General features: G+C 34.4%; 1 protein-coding gene across 4 annotated transcripts in view; it reads right to left on the minus strand.

The window, feature by feature from the left end:
- The window catches only part of LOC121736953 (protein peste-like), an 88725-nt gene that overhangs the window by 56518 nt on the left and 12311 nt on the right, over positions 1–19896 (minus strand). Inside the window, exon 1 of one of the 4 annotated variants that reach the window (XM_042128444.1) lies at positions 8035–8052. The exons of the other annotated variants lie outside the window; for them this stretch is intronic. The gene's annotated coding sequence lies outside the window, so the exon portion shown is untranslated. Of the gene's footprint in view, positions 1–8034; positions 8053–19896 lie in introns of those variants that run through there. 4 annotated transcript variants of the gene reach the window in all.

A 19896-nucleotide genomic window follows, 5' to 3' on the forward strand; every position in this document is an offset into this window, starting at 1 on the left:
ATTTACAGATTCTTATATAACTACCCCTTTAAAATATAACCCTATTTCTACTTTTCATGGGTAATTTCGAATGCTCAAGGGGTAATTTCGAATTATAGCCGAAACACGACCTAATGTAAAAATACATTTAAGGCACATATTTATTTTTATTCTATTTTACCCCATACAAAAACATTGTGCATACAAGCCATAGAAGACACCAAACTAAGTTTTGTACCGAAAAATTTTCGAAATTACCCCATCGGGGATGCAGATGTCCTCAACATTTGGAGCAAAGAAATAAATAGAATAAGAACAATAAAAAAGCCAACGAAAGTGGTAGCTAACAGAGATAGAACTATTAACCTATAAATATACAGAAAATCAGCTGGTTAGGGGTGCGTTTTAGGGTTCCGTAGTCAACTAAGTTTTGTCGATTAGTGAACTAAAACGACTAAAACGGTACCCTAATAAGCTGTTTTTTTGTATAATGATAGGTTATTATAGTTATATAATTCAAGAGTAACCTTGTCCTACAAATAGAACAATCCATATTTTAGGACCATCAAATCGGAATATTATATTATGTTGCGCACCCCTGCCCAAATATTATATTATGAAAAAAATTTTGGGGAAATTTCGTTAGCAAATTTACCCCACTGGGGTTATTTCGAATGTTTATTAAAAATCATGGCTAGAGCAACATAACCTATTCTTAGGAAAGCAAAAAACGTCAAAGCTTCTTTAAAACAAACAAAATATTACGTAACTTACCTAATTTCTGTGTAAAACAATACGGGGTAATTTCGATAATTTCGATAATCCCAAAAAAATCATAAAATTGCACTTGGCGCGAAAAAATGAACTTAGCGCACATACACTGCCGGCTGACGGCTCGAGGGAAAGGAAGTGGGGGAGGTGATTAAATTGGCGTCTCGGTTAATGTAGCCAGAGCTCAAAATTACTTTCTGTTTGGTAATTATTTGCCATTTTCGGAATATCCCCATTTTTTTTTCTTCCGAAGTTACCCCAATGCACCTTACATCTTCTTATCTTCATAAATTATTTAAAATTTTCGTGTCCTTGCTCCTCCGAAACGGTTTTACTGATTATACTCCTAAATATTAATCCTTCGATCGTGGATTCTTGGAAATCTATTGTTATTCTATTGTGTCTCGCTCACCGATGAGCTTGTAATAAGATACGTAGAATAATATAGTGTATTAATTATTCTACGTATAGTACCTACGCGATAGTTTACTAGGTAACTAAAAAGAGTGAAATTATTTTTTTAACAAAAAATTAAAACCGACTTCCAAGGTAAAAACAATAATAACATCCTTATAATATGAACTAAAAAGTATTAAATAATTTTTCTGGCATTCTGGCAAACTGAAGATTCAGCTATCTGGTACCGACTTCAAAATGATGAAGATTGAGTACAGAAATAGTTGAGGTTTAGCCGAATACGGAAAAAGGCACTATTAGATAGGAAACATTATTTAATAAGTATACTTTTTAGTTCATATTATAAGGATGTTATTATTGTTTTTACCTTGGAAGTCGGTTTTAATTTTTTGTTAAAAATAATTGTAAAACGGTCACAAAGTTTTTCGTTCACGTATTAATATTATGATAATATGAATAAACCAAACTTTCGAATAAGCTTTTTGCTACCATAATAATAACAGAAATAACGATGTCAAGTAATATTAAGTTATTCATGTCACGTAAAACATTACTTTGATTGGTAATATATTAACCCCATTAAAACAGAAAGCAAAAAACCTCTGTGGCTCAGTGGTGCGCGTCGGTAGCTCAAGCCGGGGGTCGCGGGTTCGAATCCCGCCGACGGAACAAAAAGTTTTCAATGTTCCCGGGTCCAGACCCGGGAGAGACAAATGTATATTAAATATGTGTATGATATAATAAAAATCTTAAATATATGTATAGTATAAAAGTATTAAATATATTTCCGTTGTCTGGTACCTGTAACACAAGTCCTTTAGGTACTTAGCACGGGGCCAGACTGACGTGGTGTGAAGCGTCCATAGATATTATTATTATTATTATTATTATGTTTTTTTAATATTTCTTTTCTCCCCTGCGGGGTGTACTAAAGTTGCGGGCTTGTGGCCAAGCAACTTCAGGTGATGGAACAGTTTAATCATTAATTGATAGGAATTTACGAACGATGCGGCATGTATTGAGAATGACCGCTTTTTGTAAGGTGATGTACGTGAGTGGATGAATGTCGAGTGTTTTGAGGGACGTATGTAATGTTTTCGGTATGATGCCAGTGGTTGAAATAATTATGGGTACGGTTTTGACTGAGTTTACTTTCCACTGTGATTTTATTTCTATTGTGAGATCGGTGTATTTAGTTACTTTATTTGTATGGGTGCTTGTGAGGTTGTGTGTGTTGGGTATAGCGATGTCTATCAGGTAGACTGTTCGGTTTTGTTTGTCATGGAGTGTTATATCTGGTCTGTTGTGATGCACGGTCTTGTCTGTCTGTCTTATTATTATTATTATTATTATTAAAAGAACTTACTCCATTTCGACTAGGTAATTACTAATTAATAATATCCTACTAAACAAATAAACCAAAACGTCTGAATTTCAGTGATAAGGTGGCAAAATCTTCTGATAACCTTGATAACACATCGATAACAGTAAAAAAAAAAATACTAAAAGATATGTGCCAAAAATAAAGAACTTAAAAGTTAAGAGTATTAATTCATTAAAATAATAATATTTAACCTATTATACCTATTATGCGACATTAACAAAATATATTTTAATTTACTTAAAATATATTTAGTTTTAAAACATGTTGAACCATATTATTATGTTGTGTTACTATACTACAATACTATTAAAATTGGGCATTACTATAAACTATGATCGATTATAGTAAGTAGGAACTACTACGATCGTGAATTTCGTAAACAATATCGTAACCTTGACGCGAAAACGTGTGTCGTATGAATCAGAACTTCTATAATAGCGTTACATACTATATTAAACGCTGCGAATCTGTGAGAATGAGGCAGATTAATAATTATTGTACATTGCACCTTAACTAGTAGTCTAATAAGTAATATATCTATTGGCTGCGGACGTAAGCGTAGACCTTGCTACGAGGTACTACGAGGTGCATTAACACTGAAGAGATATTCATTTTACTACACATAAGTACAATATACATTATTAATCGGCCAAGTTTGAGTCAGACTTGCGCGCGAAGGGTTCCGTACCGATATTGAGCGAAAGTTGGTAAAAAATTGAATTTTTTGTATGGGAGCCCCCTTAAATATTTATTTTATTTTAATTTTATTATTATTTATTGAAGTACAAATATAATTAGGAATATTGTGAGTTTTTCAAGTGCCTACCTGCTACTATTATTGATAACGACCAAAAAGGCAAAAAAAAACTTGTTTGTTGTATGGGAGCCCCCCTTAAATATTTATTTTATTTTGTTTTTAGTATTTGTTGTTATAGCGGCAACAGATATACACAATCTGTGAAAATTTAAGACGGAGAGACATATGGACAGACGGACAGACGGACATACATCGAAGTCTCAGTAATAGGGTACCGTTTTTACCCTTTGGGTGTGGAACCCTAAAAAATACAAGACACTGCAATATTATATGGTTAATCTTAACTAGATTCATATTTTATAAGGGTTCCGTACCCAAAGGGTAAAAACCTTAACCGTACCCAAAAAGTAATAGGGTCCCTATTACTAAGACTTCGTTGTCTGTCCGTCTGTCTGTCTGTGTGTCTCCAGGCTGTAACTCAAGAACCGCTATAGCTAGACTTCTAAAATTTTCACAGATTGAGTATATATGTTTCCGCTATATTATAACAACAAATACTTAAAACAAAATAATAATAATATTTAAGGGAGACCCATACAAGAAACGTGATTTTTTTGGCCTTTTTTGCTCGATATCAATAATGATTAATGGCAATAGGCACTTGAAATTTTTACAAAGGCCTAAAATATATGTGTACTTCAATAATTAATAATAATATTTAAATACTTAAAATAAAAATTTAATTTCCCATACAAAAATACAGTTTTGGCCAATTTATGCTCTATAACTCCGACTCGCACTTGGCCAATTTTTATTATAATATTATTATTGTGTTGATCAGTAATTCCCAAAGTGGTCCAGCTGAACCCCCAGGGGTCAACAGAAATCAATGGGAGCCTACGATGTGCGTTACGAAACGAAGTCCACTATCGTAATCTGTGGATGTATGAAAATGTTTAATCCATACTAATATTATAAATGCGAAAGTATCTCTGTCTGTCTGTCTGTCTGTCTTGCTTTCACGCCAAAACTACTGAACCGATTGCAATGAAATTTTGTACACAGTTATTCTAGAGTCTGAGAAAGGACATAGGCTACATTTTGATGTGGGAAAATATCTTATTTCCATGAAAATATCGATGAAAATGAATTCGCATTGCGCGTGGCCAGCGCTCATCCCGGGGGTCCTGGGTTCGAGTCCCGCAGGCGGAACAAAAAGTTTTCAATGTTCCTGGGTCTTGGATGTGTATTAAAATAAAATTTCAAAAATCTTTAACATATTTTATGTATAATATTATAAAAAATCCAGAAATATATCGATGCAATGAACATTTTAGTTCTAATACGATTCAGCAGATGGCGTTTTATTTTTTACTTTATTGTAACATAGAACTAATCATACTTATTAGTTAGTATGTTTTTGTTTATAGTTTTTAATACGTTAGAATATTATGTTTAATAATATTATCACTTGGTATAATAATAATCAATCTATCTTATCTTATAGAACTCCTACTGCATTTCTAATATATGTGACAAGTTGACAACAGAAGGCGCTCTAAAATAAAGGAGTTCGAGTGTACCGTGTTGGCCTATATTCCATCCAGAAAATATATCAATGCAATCAACATTTTAATTCTAATATATAAAAACAGATGGCGTTTTATTTTTACTTTATTATTGTAACAGAACTAATCATACCTACTTTACTATATAATATTGTTTTTATTCATAACTAGCTGTTGCCCGCGACATCGTCTGCGTGGACTTTAGTTAATAGTTTATAGCGCGCGGTGTCAACAAAATTTGTGTCAAATTTAAAAACTTTTTAAAACCCTGGTAAGTGGTACCCCTCTTAGGGCCGCGCTACACCGGAGTGGCAGCGCTGAAAGTGCTCGCCTCGCATGGCAGCGCCATTCCGGTGTAGCGCGGCCCTTAATTAATCAAAATACCCAAAAACAGCTGTGCAGTGTGCACATAATCTATACTAATATTATAAATGCGAAAGTATCTCTGTCTGTCTGTCAGTCTCGCTTTCACGCCAAACGCCAAAAGTATCTCTGTCTGTCTGTCTGTCTGTCTGTCTGTCAGTCTCGCTTTCACGCCAAACGCCAAAACTTCCGAACCGATTGTAATGAAATTTTGTATACAGATACTCTAAAGCCTGAGAAAGGCTACTTTTTTACTGGAAAAAAGGGTTGTAAGGGGGTGAAAATGCGTAAATTTGTTCAAATTAAGTTAGTTCCAACAATTCATAATAGATGGCGCCGTGCGTCTTCTACATCGCGCTGACGCTTGCTCAAGTCTTTCTATAAGACGTGGTATCATCTTACATTTCTGTTTCGATTTTTTTCGATTGTTATATCTATTCTACGGTATTAAATAACTTAGTACTTTATCTGTGCAGTGACGTATCCTTAAATCTATCAATGATAAATAGTTTATGGGTAAAGTTGTGTAATTGGAGGGCTAAATAAGCTTTAAAATTTGGCATAAAATATAAAGTTTAATATAAAAAAATGAAATACTTATTGTGTGCACACTGCACAGCTGTGTTGATTTAAGGGGTACCAGGGTTTTTTTATAAAAGCTTTTGACACCAATTTTGTTTACATCGCGCGCTATAAACTGAAGTCCACGCGGACGAAGTCGCGGGCAACAGCTAGTTTTTTTATATAGTGACAGTGAAGAACCTAAATGTTGACTTGACTTCTATTTATACATATAGGTTGATAATATTATTTGCCTATATTGGTCTGTAACATAATATATTAATATAATAAGCTATTAAGACTTGAGAAAAACGCATGTTTATAATGAAATATGTTATTTTTAATTTTTAAGAGATGGAATTGGTAGTAATGTAGCTAATCTCTGATGTACTATCAGAGAAGAGTTAATTCCTCGGCAGATGGCGGATCTAAGTAATTTGGTCACGTTAAGTCAAATCCATTAGACCGGTCCCAGCTAACATTGATATAAGCCGACCAAATGCCGTTATAAATATAATTTGCTCGTTTGCCCCCTTATTTCATAAAAAATAAAAAATAAAAATTATAATTTTGATGATAATGATTAATCAAGTTGATATATTGGCTTATGCTTTCAGTGGTTTAAACAACGCAAACATCCCCAATCATGTATCTATAGGGATTTAAAAGTTCTGTTGGGTACCTTCGGATCCAGGGTATAACCTGGTGTGAAGTTTTACTTTTTGGTAGCATGTGCCTCGAATACTTCAGAAAAAAATGAAATCCCTTGAAGTCCCCTCGATTCCTCAAGGATCCCATCATCAGATCACCACTTTTGTGAATATGGTACCAAATTCGAGTCAAGCCTATACAACACAAAAAGAATTTTGAAAATCGGACCACAAACGGCTGAGTAAACGTTGAACATACAAAAAAAAGATACATACAGCCGAACGTATTACCTCCTCCTTTTTGGAAGTCGGTCAAAAATGGCTTAACACGCGGGCTACAAAGTCCCGGCGGGCCGCCGGTTGGGGATAGATGGTCTAGACTCTAGACTCTAGAAGTTATTCTACTATTGCGCAATATGTCGATAGAATACACAAGGTAACCCGGGCATTTACGATGAGCCTGACATAGGCTGGTTAAAGAGAAATCATACAATCAAAATATATCAATCCCGAGACACGGATGTCAGTCATTGGATAATACTTTTATAGGGCCAAGGTGACAGTTGTGACTAACGTACAACATCTTCTTAATATTTCTACACTGATAGAACTCACAGGCTAAGAATTATTTAATGTGCAGATTAAGAAAATGTATGAGCTATGAGTATTAAATATTTAGCATTTACAGTGCAATTGAGCCGCTATTATAGTTCGACGAGAACTATAATAACGGCTCAACTATTGAAGAAGATAGAAGAACATAATATTGTACGCTGAAGACAATTATTATTATAGTTATCTTATATGACGACAAATATAACTCGCTCATCCACTGAGCCACAGATCTGTCGAATTATTTTTCTTTACTTACATCATAAATTAAGAAACAAACGCAAGCATCGCAATGATATTATGTGTCCCTACCTTTACGTTGGCACTTGGCACGGACGATGCAGTACGCGACACGTGTAGCTCTGCGTCCGATGACATTCACGACGTCATCAAAGGGTCAATTCAGACCGCAACGCGACGCGTAGACAGATGCATTTCAAAATTGGTATGGATTTGACAGATATGCTAGACGTCGCACGCAATTGAAACCTGTAAATTCAGTGAAAATTTAGAAATGCATCTACGCGTCGCGTTGGGGTCAGGCGCGGTCGCAGCCTGAAATTTTGGGAGGGGTCACTCACTAGTCACTACACCAATATTTTTTTTTTATCTGCGCCCTCGGACGGTTCTGGGTTGACAGGCTCTGTCTAAGGTCGGATGCAGTGGCGGTTAGGGGATAGCTAGAAATTTTCTTTTATTATTTGGCAAGATTTTGAGATTTTTCAATTTGACCTTAGGTTTTGGGGGTGGGGGGGTCATGTCCCCTGTGACCCCCCCCCCCCCCCTTCGGACCGCGCCTGGTTGGGATCTGAATTATTGAACTTTACGTTGGCACGAACGATGCACACGCGACACGTGTGGCTCTACATTCGATGACACTCACGACGTGACGTCATCTCACGAGTTTAAACTCAAAAGAACTTTACGCATTGAAATTAAAACAAGGCACTCAAAATAATTGCATTTACGTACTTGCCCTTTCAATTGTTGCTTCCTTACTAAATAAACAAAATATATTTTTAAAAACCAATTCTATCTGTTGTTTACATCGTGATTCATATCTTAATTAAATGCGCAGCGCAAAGGATAGATCACTAATCACTATCTTGATGCGTGTAGTTTAGTCTGTTTAGTGGGGTCACAAGTCGCAACAGTGTTTCTAATTTTTTGGACTACTATAGTGGATTTGTGCACTTTTTTAGATCATCATAAATGTTAAATTCACAACTGGGCACATAATCTGAATAATAATCTGCCAAGTGCGAGTCAGACTCGCGCACGAAGGATTCCGTACCGTTTTTAGACCAAAAATAGGCCAAAAATTCTGTTTTTTGTATGGGAGCCCCCTCAATTTTTTTATTTTATTTGTAATATATATATATATATATATATATATATATATATATATATATATATATATATATATATATATATATATATATATATATATATATATATATATATATATATATATATATATATATATATATATATCTATTAATATATAATTAATATATAAATTTAATAGATATATATATATATATACATATATCTATTAAATAAAATAAAAAATGAGGGGGCTCCCATACAAAAAACAGAATTTGTCTGTCCGTCTGTCTGTCTCCAGGCTGTAACTTAAGAACGGTAATAGCTAGAGAGTTGAAATTTTCACAGATTATGTATATCTGTTGCCGCCGTAATAACAAATACTAAAAACAAAATGAAATTTATATTTAAGGGGGGCTCCCATACAACAAACGTGATTTTTTGGCCTTTTTTGCTCTATATCAATAAAAATATTAAAATAAAATAGAAAATTAAGGGGGGCTCCCATACAAAAAACACAAATTTTGCTCTATAATGGTACGGATATAGGTTAAGTTGGGTTTGATAATTTTTATGTTGTTTCAGTACTAATATTATGTTACATACCAAATTTCAGCTTTCTAAGACTTCAGGAAGTACCCTAACAGTTTTGATGATCGGTGAGTCAGTGACCAAATTATTGTGGATTTTTGGACACCTATAAAATCTAAAGTATAATAGCTACGATATTCAAAATTGCGCATTTAATAACTATACCCATGTCATTATATCTTAAAAATTTCAACTATCTGGCATCATTCAAACCAAAGGGGTTACGAGGGTTCAAAAATACGACGAAACGTTTCGAGAAAAGGTAGGTAGTGCCCTTGCGCGCTTCGCTTGGCTCATCTTGGCGGGGGCACTCCCGTGCCCCCAGATAAGATGTTGTTCACCTTGTCTGCGGTTTCATGAACACATCAAATAACAATTTTAAACCAAATATTTTGACATGAATGTTTTCGACCGTTTTCACCGAATCATACGCGAGCTAAACTTTGTAACCCTTTTTACGATTATTATTTTCTAAGAAAAAATTGAAACCAACTTCCAAGGTAAAAATAAAAGTCTTGAAAATATGATCTAAAAAGTATGAAATAATTCTTATTCTTCATTAGCGCCTTTTTCGAAATTCGACTAAACCTCAACCAATAATTCCGTTCTCAATTTTCATTCTTTAGAAGTCGGTACTGGCTAAGTTCTATGTCAAATATATTATGGGCTGGTATATATTTTTTAAGACTATTATTTTTACCTTGGAAGTCGGTTTAAATATTTGTTAAAAAATAATAATTTTACTCTTTTTAGTTATTTTACAAGATAAGACTTCATGCGTAAATACCACTACGAATGTTAACTACATATTCACATTATGTTACTGTAAGCGGAATTGTAGTACTAAATGCTTGAAGTTATCTAAGCCATGTTGGAATTTCCAAAATTTTATCGTTAAAGGTTCAGGATTTCTGTTCAGTCCTTCGGATCAAGATACACCTTTGTCTGAAATTTCACTTATTTGTAACATATGTTTCAGTTTTAACAACATAAGAATTTTAAAAATCTGTCCACGAACAGCGAAATAATCATCCAAAACATCAGCTTCGATGCAAAATATCAAGAAAAGTACTAATAATTGGGTCATAATGTCACCACATTGTATAATTCTGTATCTATAAGGTTTCAAAAGTTCTGTTGGGTACCTTCAGATCCAGGGTTTAACCTGGTACAAAAACTTACTTTTTGGTAGTATTTACTTCGAATGCTTCAGAAAAAATTGAAACACTTTATGTTTGTAGACAAATTTCAAGGAGTCCCCTCGATTCCATGGATCCCATCATCAGATCACCACTTTTGTGAACATGGTACCAAATTCGAGCTAAACCCTATACAACGCAAAAAAAATTTTGAAAATCAGATCATAAACGTCTGAGTAATCGTTGAACATACAAAAAAGATACATACAGCCGAAATTATTACCTCCTCCTTTTTGGAAGTCGGTCGAAAAATTGAGAAACGTAGGTGCATGAAATTTCGCACAGTTAAAGTTTATATGGTGAAGGAGTGCATCGAGCTAATATTATTTTGAAATTATGCTTTTATCATAATATATTTCTTTAACAAATAAAACATACACACACTACGTGTGTGTATGTTACACACTAGGGACAACATACGAATTGTCTCCTATAATATTTACGGTTGAAGTCTGTTGTTAATAATATGTCATTGGATGTCAAATTGAAAATAGATAATACTGTTACTGCCGCACTCAGAGTGGAACATTAATTACTTAAATGTAATTAATTCAAAATTTTGACATAAGCCCCATACATTATCTGTCAAACTCTTCATTTAATTGAAGGTTAATCATAACTTAATGTCTCTTAGTACGGCGCGGCGCTTAGACATTTATTACACGGCCAGTCTGTCATCATTTGACTTTATTAATCTGTGACTGTCGCAAATTTTTGACAATAGAATATCAATAAAAAGCGTTGTTTGAAACTTATCAATTTATTTTTTATCTGATGTCGAATTTCGACCATTTGCGATCTCTAGTAAATAATAATAATTGGTCACAACAACACATTTTGAAACTATCAAAATCATCCTGTGTCAAAAAGTTTTGTCCAACAGTTTCCACAGCTATGTAATTCAAGTAGGTACCGTAAATAAAATCCCATCAAAAACATCCTGTAAAAAAACCAAGTCTCGCAACTTATTTTTTATACCGTAAAAATTTATGAGATCCATGCAATACCAAGTCGGTTAATTTATTCAGTCCCTACCTAGGGGGCCTTCTGTCTCAAGTTAGAACGTAAGTTATTATCATATCAATGTTAATAAAATTAAATTAAGAAAATTAAAAAACCCCCGCCAAACAACTTTAAAAAGTAATGAAATAATATATCTTACTGACTTTAAGTTTAAATAATTCCTAAGTGTAAAGTGATATTTTAGTCTATAATAATTGTTGTCAAGGTGTGTCGGGGGACCGCTAATGTAGATGTTTGATTTCACATAACATTATAGTTCACAGCGAACCGAATCGAGACAATCAGTGACATGGCGATACAAAATGCAAAAGACACTGTTGGCGGTCCCCCGACACACCGTGACAACAATTATGGACTAAAATATCACTTTACACTTAGGAATTATTTAAACTTAAAGTTATCATATATTATTTCATTACTTTTTAAAGTTATTTGGCGGGGGTTTTTTTTAAATTTCTTAATTTAATTTTGTGTATTTAATTTTGTAAATGTAGATGTTTGATTTGAGATTACACATAACATTATAGTTTAAGGATCAGTGGGGCTAAAATGGTCACATTTAGCAATTCCTCTCATCAATTCAGCAAATGAATTGTCAAAACTGTCAAACTGACAAATGTCAAATCAGTACAAAAATACAGAAATGAATTGCAAGCAAAGTTGCATTTTGCGATTTTAGAAAAATGAATCATATTATGATTCATATCATGATTCTTCAAAGCGACCATTTTAGCCCCGCAGTTTACAGGGAACCGAATTTAGATAATCAGCGACTTGGCGGTTGTAGGTTGTAGTTTAATTGGCGGTCCCCCGAGTCCCGACACACCGTGACAACAATTATGGACTAAAATATTACTTTACACAAGTTAGGAATTATTTGAACTTAAAGGCAGTAAATATTATTTCATTACTTTTTAAAGTTGTTTGGCGGGGGTTTTTTTAAATTTCTTTTAATTTTTTACAGGATGTTTTTGATGGGATCTCACTTCTTTTTGTAGAGTCCCACTTTTCTCCTTTTTGGTACCTTTTACTACTATAAAAAAACGTCAGGTTTCCAAAGGAGGTTTACAAGAATATTCGTATTTTACGCGATTTTAAATTCCACGCGAGCGAAGCCGCGGACAAAATCTATTGCTTCATATATATAGAAACCTATCTACGGCTATTACTCCTTCGATTATAAATACGTACAGAAATATCGATGTTACCGGTACAATGATTCATAAATTGCAAGTAATGTAACTTTGTAATCTTATACATGTTATAATTATATGGGATTACAAAGTTGTTCACGAAGTTAGAGAAAGGAAAAGAAAACTGGACAGTAATTATGAAATGTTTATTAGGTTTTCCCATGATTAAGACACTAAACACTAGCTAGATATCTCTCTACCGACGATAAACCGGAGATATTGATGGTATGGGTAAAATGATCCATAAACCGCAAATTTAACTTTGTAATCCTATATATTTATATGGGATTACAAAGTTATTTACGAAGTTAGTGTATCTAGAAAACTGGACAGAAAATTTGAAATATTTGAATTTTTCCTTGATTTAGACACTAAACACTAATTATATTCTAAGTTTGAAGGTTCTATGTCTGCTAGAAGTGCCTTAGACTTTTGGTGATCGGTCAGTCAGTCAGTTAGTCAGTCAGTGACAAAATTAAGAAACTTTAACAAGTTACAGCTCTTAAACTACTCGTTCAAATTGAATAAAATGTTAAATATACCGTGTTTATACAATGCTTGCTTAGCAACTGAAAATTCAGGCTTGTTGGCTTATCCAATGATAGGGGGTCAAAAAGAGCCTGAATTGGTTCGAGAAAAGGATGGTACGGCCGCTTTTTTGCTCGACTTGGCGGGGGCACTGCCGTGCCCCCAGATTTATAATTAAATCATCCCACTTCGTTTTATTTCTATTGGTAGTTAATTTTGCGGTTTAACATGGTGATGCACTTAAATTTATCACGTGTTAAAATGAATCAGTTCTGAGATACACGGGCCTAACCCGACTCACAGAGGTTATGACTTTTGGCCCATATTAGGCATCTGAGTCTAAGCACTCTTATCGTACATGCCTTTATCTAATTTGTAATAATGTTATCATAATGTCATTTGTATAAGATGGGAGGTGGTCTACTGATTTGTATTTTATGTGTAAGATAAATGTATAATATTGTACTACTTTTATAATAATATAGCGCCTGTTTCTCAAGGTTAAGGTATTCGTCACTTACAACGAATTTGAAACATCGTTCTTCTCTGTTATCTTCTCAGCTTATGTAGAGTCAGGCCCCTTAGCAAAGAAGCTTCATTGATATTTCTTTATTAAAATCTGATAATAATAATAACTCCCACACCGGTTTCGGTGACGATGGCCGGTTTCATTGATAACAGGCCAGTTAGGCAGGAGAAATTTTATAGTGCCCAAATGTATGCGCAGTACACAAGATCACTCTCTATTCCTTTACTCTCATAACCCAGTGGGACGGACGACCGACAAAACTGGCGAGAGATCAGGCGCAGGACCGACTTTTTACATGCTCATCCGATGCATGGATCATCTTACTTGTCAGACAATCAGGTAATCAGCCTGCATTGTCCTAACCAAACTTGGAAATAACATGTTTCCAACGTGGAAATCGAACCCACAACCTCCGAGTCAGGAGCCGCGCCACAGAATAGATAATAGTACTAGTAGTCGCGCTCTAAACCACTGCACCACGGAGGCGTTACCAAAAGGAATTGGATTAAGTAGCAAGTATATTGTAGACATAATAAACACACCGGCAAAATTAGAGGAACATAACAAAATTTTCAATTTTTTTTTAAATTGTTCACTGATTTTTATATATTTATTTATTTATTTACTAATTGATTATTAAAAAATAAATTTTATATAAATTTAGGGCATAAAAACGTGATAAATAGAAAAAAATCAGCAAAAATCAAAAAATTAAGAAAATCTTTGAAATTTCAGTAGTAAGTTTTTAAGATAAATTCTCCATTTTATTAAAGAAATGCCATGTTAAAAGCGTGTAATGCCTTCTATGGATCTCAAGAGGGCCTGGATACGCCATTCCATGCTCGCATTTTAATTGTCAATCATTTCCTGTGGGATATTCTCCTACTCCTCCAGTAGCGACAACTCGAGCTCCTGGACACATTTTGGAGCTGGAATTTTAACTCCTACCATTCACCCATTGATGTGCCACACGTCTTCAATCGGATCCACATCCGTAGACCACGCTGGCCTCTCCACCTGGGCTACGCCAGCATCGTTTAGGTAATAATGCCCGATTTTCTTACTCTATGGACGCACATAAAATTGAAATTACTACCTAAAACTGTATAAAAAGCACACCATGCAGTTCCAGGATGTCGGTGCTATAGCCCTGTACTGTCAAAGTACCATCATCTATAATCATCAGCTCCATGCGGGCTCCAAATCATATGCAACTCCAAACCATTACGAAGCCTGCATCATAGGCCACTGTTTCCGGTAAGTTTGATGGCCTGTAGCTTTCCTTATGATTTATCCACATTCTTTATCGCCTGTCAATACAATGTACACAGAATTTGCTCCTATCACTGTACAGCACAAGATTTCACTCACTTGTCTAATTTTGATGTTCACGCGCAAATCTTAGCCTGGCTCTTCGGTGTCCTGTCTCAAGTTTTAGTGCCCTTGCTGGCACTTTTGAGTTTAATTTAACTTCTTTGAGTCTTCTTCTTACTGTACAATCACTTACACGTTCATCTTGGACCTGTTCCGACAGGTTTCGTGTCTGCATAGCAGTTTGAGGTCGATTTCTTAAGTTTTATTTCCTTACAAAATGGTCATCCTGAACCATTGTCACCCGACATCTGCCTTGTTCTCGTCTCCGAACGTATATATCCAGTCTCTCTGAAGCGTTGAAAGTTACGATGAACCACGGAAGCCGACACACCTGAGGCCTGACTGACCGAACGGTAGGTGTGACCTTTCTCTATCGTGGTTACAGCTCTAGCTGTAGCAGATGCTGGGAAATCACTAATTTTGTATCTAAGCAATGTGTTCTTCCAAAAACCAAACAATCAAATGAGCTGAGCACACCTTGCACCCCGCTAAAACGCCATTCTTATCAGGAACACTTACAACGTCAATAATCGAAAAACACTTATTAGGGCATAATTGGTATAAAAACCTGTCAACTTGCCAGTTTTGTTCAATATTTTATTTCTTGAATGAGCTTAGAAGCTATAAAAAAGGCTTTCAGACAGCCCGACCCACTTGAGTTCAAGTTTTGGCCCTTTTTACCTATGTTCCGCTAATTTTGCCAGTGTGTGTATATTCAATACTTCTAGTGCAACTGATAGTTTATTATCAATCTATTTGAAACGCGTCCTTGCGAGGGTAATTTCTCGCGGGACGCACTCGGTACGATGTCTCCCTGGGGAAAGAGCGTGCAGAACCTAACTATCTCTAGTCTCTACGTGCGATTTATGAACGCACAGAAATAGTTGCATGTTATATTCTTAATAAAGAATTTGAAGTTACGTAGTAAATTGTTACGAGGTTTTGGAGGTCACAAAGTTTGGGGGGGGGGGGGGGGTCACAAATATAATAATAATATGTACTATCAGAGAAGTTGATTCATAGGCAGAATAAATGATGGCAGACCTAAGTAATTTGGTCGCGTTATGTCAAACCCATCCGACCGATCACAGCTAACATTGAATTGACATGATCCGACCAAATGACGTTGGTCTGTCAGCTGCCTAGGAATCAATTTCCCTAACGGTGCAATACCTTTGTCGAAATAAAGGGACCAACTGTACAGTTGTACATGGTTATCAATCACCTATCAGGGAGATCTGGATCCAGTTATCCCCTTGACTCAGACCAGGCCTCTAATTTTAATTATACAGACTCTTTGGGAAAACTACATTCAAGGCCAAAAATAAGAATAGGCTCTGTAAACGTCATATTGATAGGCAAATAAAATAAATGTAGTTTAAACTTTAAAGGTAGTTTAAGGTAAAAAAATCGGGGACCATCGTGTTGACATTAGCCTAAGCTTTAATCATAGATCAACTGGGTAAGTACTTACCTTATTGCGTATCATAAATTATAGTCATAACAACACAAAAACTTATTTACGTAGTAAATCATAATAATATAATTTACTACTACTAAGCTACTACTAAAAAATGGCTAAGTCATCCATTATGTAATATTATGACTTAACCATTTTTTTCTTGTAAGTATGTTTAGAGTTATTTTGCGATTTTATTTATTTTAAATATAATATTATATGAATTTACTTACATATTTTACCCGAAATTATAACACTGATTTAGGTACGGAACTACAGAATCAGCGTCCAGAAGAAGAACAAAGATAATACTCGCTGAGAATTGACATTTCAGTGTACACAGTATGACTAAGTTTATTTTTATCGAATGTATGTCATACAATAAATTATTATACTTAGTACCTACATAATTATGTGACAGGCGCTAAGAAAATTAATTTTATGAAGTGTTAAACAATTGTTAACATCACGAATATTTTGTTTTAAAACTCTCCATGTTTTGTTTTTTTTCCGGTTCTACAAATTCAATGCAATATAATAAAATCTTAGATAAAACATCGCACCTAACAGGGAACTAAAACTAAGTGCAAAATATATTATGTAGTAGAATGAAGACAAGTAACACAAAACTGATTGCGTGTCGCTTTGTCTTCGAATTTTATTATTAGTAGACACAAAAATAACACTGAACAAAAATATACAAAACCGTTTTTATCTTATCAATGCCGTCTTAAGATTTGCATACAGGAGCCGCAAATACTTACAAGAAAAAAAATCAAAGTTTATGTTTTATGTATATATTAACCTATCAGAAAAGTTGATACTTGATTTATAGGCAGACGGCGGACCAATGTAATTTGGTCGCATTATGTCAAACCCATCCAACAGCAGCTATCACGCCAACACTGAATCGACATAATCTGACCAATTGACGTAGGTCCGTCAACTGCCTATGAATCGATTTCTTCGATGGTACATCCACGTACCTACATTGGACGTGTATATTATATCCTAAGATCCGACCGTAAAATTCTGCATGAATCGTTTTTTTCGATCAAATATATTTTAAAATAATCTTTAGAACGTATAGAATGGACTAATGTTGGGTTGCCTTGTTAAAAGTAGCCGCAAGTACCTCTAATTGAGCAAAATGAAAGCCCGTAATACAAACTTGCGTGTATTCAATAGAAAAGTAAGACAATTAAGAAGGAATGACATTGAGGAATGACAGGACAATACACATAAAAATAAAAACGCCTGTTAAATAAAAATAGCAATCTTGCGAGTTCTCGACGTCCTCAAATAATGCCAGGCATAATAATAATTGTAGGCCTGAACATTTGTCATATTATACAAAAGCCCCCAATGATGGCAACCCCAGTTTGCGGCTATCGTGCAACTGGCAACCATGGATATTCATGTACAAAATGCATAAAACTTTAATTTGGTATCAAAATTATTAAAAAAAATCGATGCTTCAATTTTGAGGAAGAACTATGTCTGTTTACGGGCTGGCAACCCTAGGTTGCGGCCGACTTAGAGCTGGCAACCATTTATACCTTATTTTATCACGTCATTTTCTTTCAAATGATGTTAAATTTACTGAAAAAAAATATACATGCAAATTATGCATTTATCTCATGAACATTCAACTTAATTAGAGGTACTTGCGCATGGGCGTACCGAGGGGGGGGCAGCTGCCCCCCCCCCCCCCCCCCCCCTGGATCATGTTGACGTCCCTACTAAGTATATTATCTAGTACTTTTATCTATAAAAATTAAGAAAACTAATTTTGCCATTTGTTTGCAATACAATATTTTAACTAAAAGTAATTAATTTTTTATTCTTTATAAACACCTAGCTTATGAAAAATCTGATTTGCCCCCCCCCTGGCCCAGAACCTGGGTAATTTACCCCCCCACTGGCACCAGAACCTGGGTAATTTGCCCCCCCTGGCCCAGAACCTGGGTACGCCCATGTTAACTTGCGGCTACTTTTGACAAGGCAACCCAACATTAATCCATTCTATACGTTCTAAAGATTATTTTAAAATATATTTGATCGAAAAAAACGATTCCTGCAGGATTTTACGGTCGGATCCAATACTATTATGATTGATTATAGGTTATAAATTATAATCAATTAATAATTATAATAATCAATTAATCTTATCGTTTATTATAGTAATATTGGTATAATTTATAACAATATAACTATAATAAACAATAAGAGACTTACCTCGGTATAGACCTGGATCCCAGAAGGATAAGACATAAACTTACTTTCTGATGGATGAAACCATAGGTTCGTAGCTTCGTAGTGCCTCGTGCACTTAGAATACCTGCGAATTTGTGTAGCCACCAGGCGCGGTCCGAACGGGGGGGGGGGTCACAGGGGACATGCCCCCCCCCCCCCAAAATCTAAGGTAAAATTGAAAATAAAATAAAACCCAGAACCGTCCGAGGGCCCAGATAAAAAAAAATAGTGTAGTGACTACTGAGTGACCCCCCCAAAATTTCAGGCTGCGACCGCGCCCGGTAGCCACAGCCGAATATAATACCTCCTCGTTGTTGGAAGTCGGTTAAAAAAGGAGCAATTGTCTTGAAACACTCCCGAAACGTAGGAATGTAATCTAAATTACTAGTATTGGACAACAATACATCTTCTCAACAGACCAGGATAAACAACACAGTTTTAATAATAGCTTCAAATATCAATTATTATTGTTATAAGATAATTATCAATTACTTAGAAATAAAAAATATAATTACTGTACGCAAAATAAATATATACCATCGAGAAAATTACAGCAACAACCAATTCGTGATAATGATAACAATGCATGTTATGGATTATGGACAGAGTACCTACCTATAATAATTATGTTTTTTAATGCTTATTCTTGAAATTACTTTATTATTTAAGTATTATAATGTCTATACTTAATTATCTATAATATTTAATAAAATAATCTAAATATATAATAAATTATAAGCAAAAAACTTTTTGAAAAAAAGCTTTTATTTAAATACTTTAAAAAGAAGAAAATAAATTTCCCCTTAAAAATTCTAACTATTAAGTTATAACCTCAATATATTATACAATTTGCATTATTATAAAAGCTTGTCGCGTGATTTGTTAGTAATAAACTAGTAAGTGCCAATTTAACTGAGTAAACTAATATTATATTTTTTATTTTATTTAAGTAAGTAATTAAAATGTTGACAGATTGTTAATAAGCTTTTATAATAATGCAAATTGTATAATATATTGAGGTTACAACTTAATAGCTAGAATTTTTAAGGGGAAATTTATTTTCTTCTTTTTAAAGTAAGCATATTTTAAATAAAAGCTTTTTTTCAAAAAGTTTTTTGCTTATAATTTTATTTGTTTTTTAGTTAAATCTCTGACTAGATTTCTTAAGTCTGCTTGATTGCAAGTTTGTTTTGTTTCAAGAATTTGTTAAAATCTGATTAATTTAATTTAAGTCTTGAAATCGTACTTAATTTTACGACAAAAAAAATAAATATCACTTAACAAAAATTACCGGATTCAACCGGGCATTTTCTAATGCCCGACTGGTTTTGACTTGACATAACACGACACGTCACA

Source organism: Aricia agestis, chromosome 2 (assembly GCF_905147365.1).
Source record: "Aricia agestis chromosome 2, ilAriAges1.1, whole genome shotgun sequence".
Taxonomy (NCBI): Eukaryota; Metazoa; Arthropoda; class Insecta; order Lepidoptera; family Lycaenidae; genus Aricia; species Aricia agestis.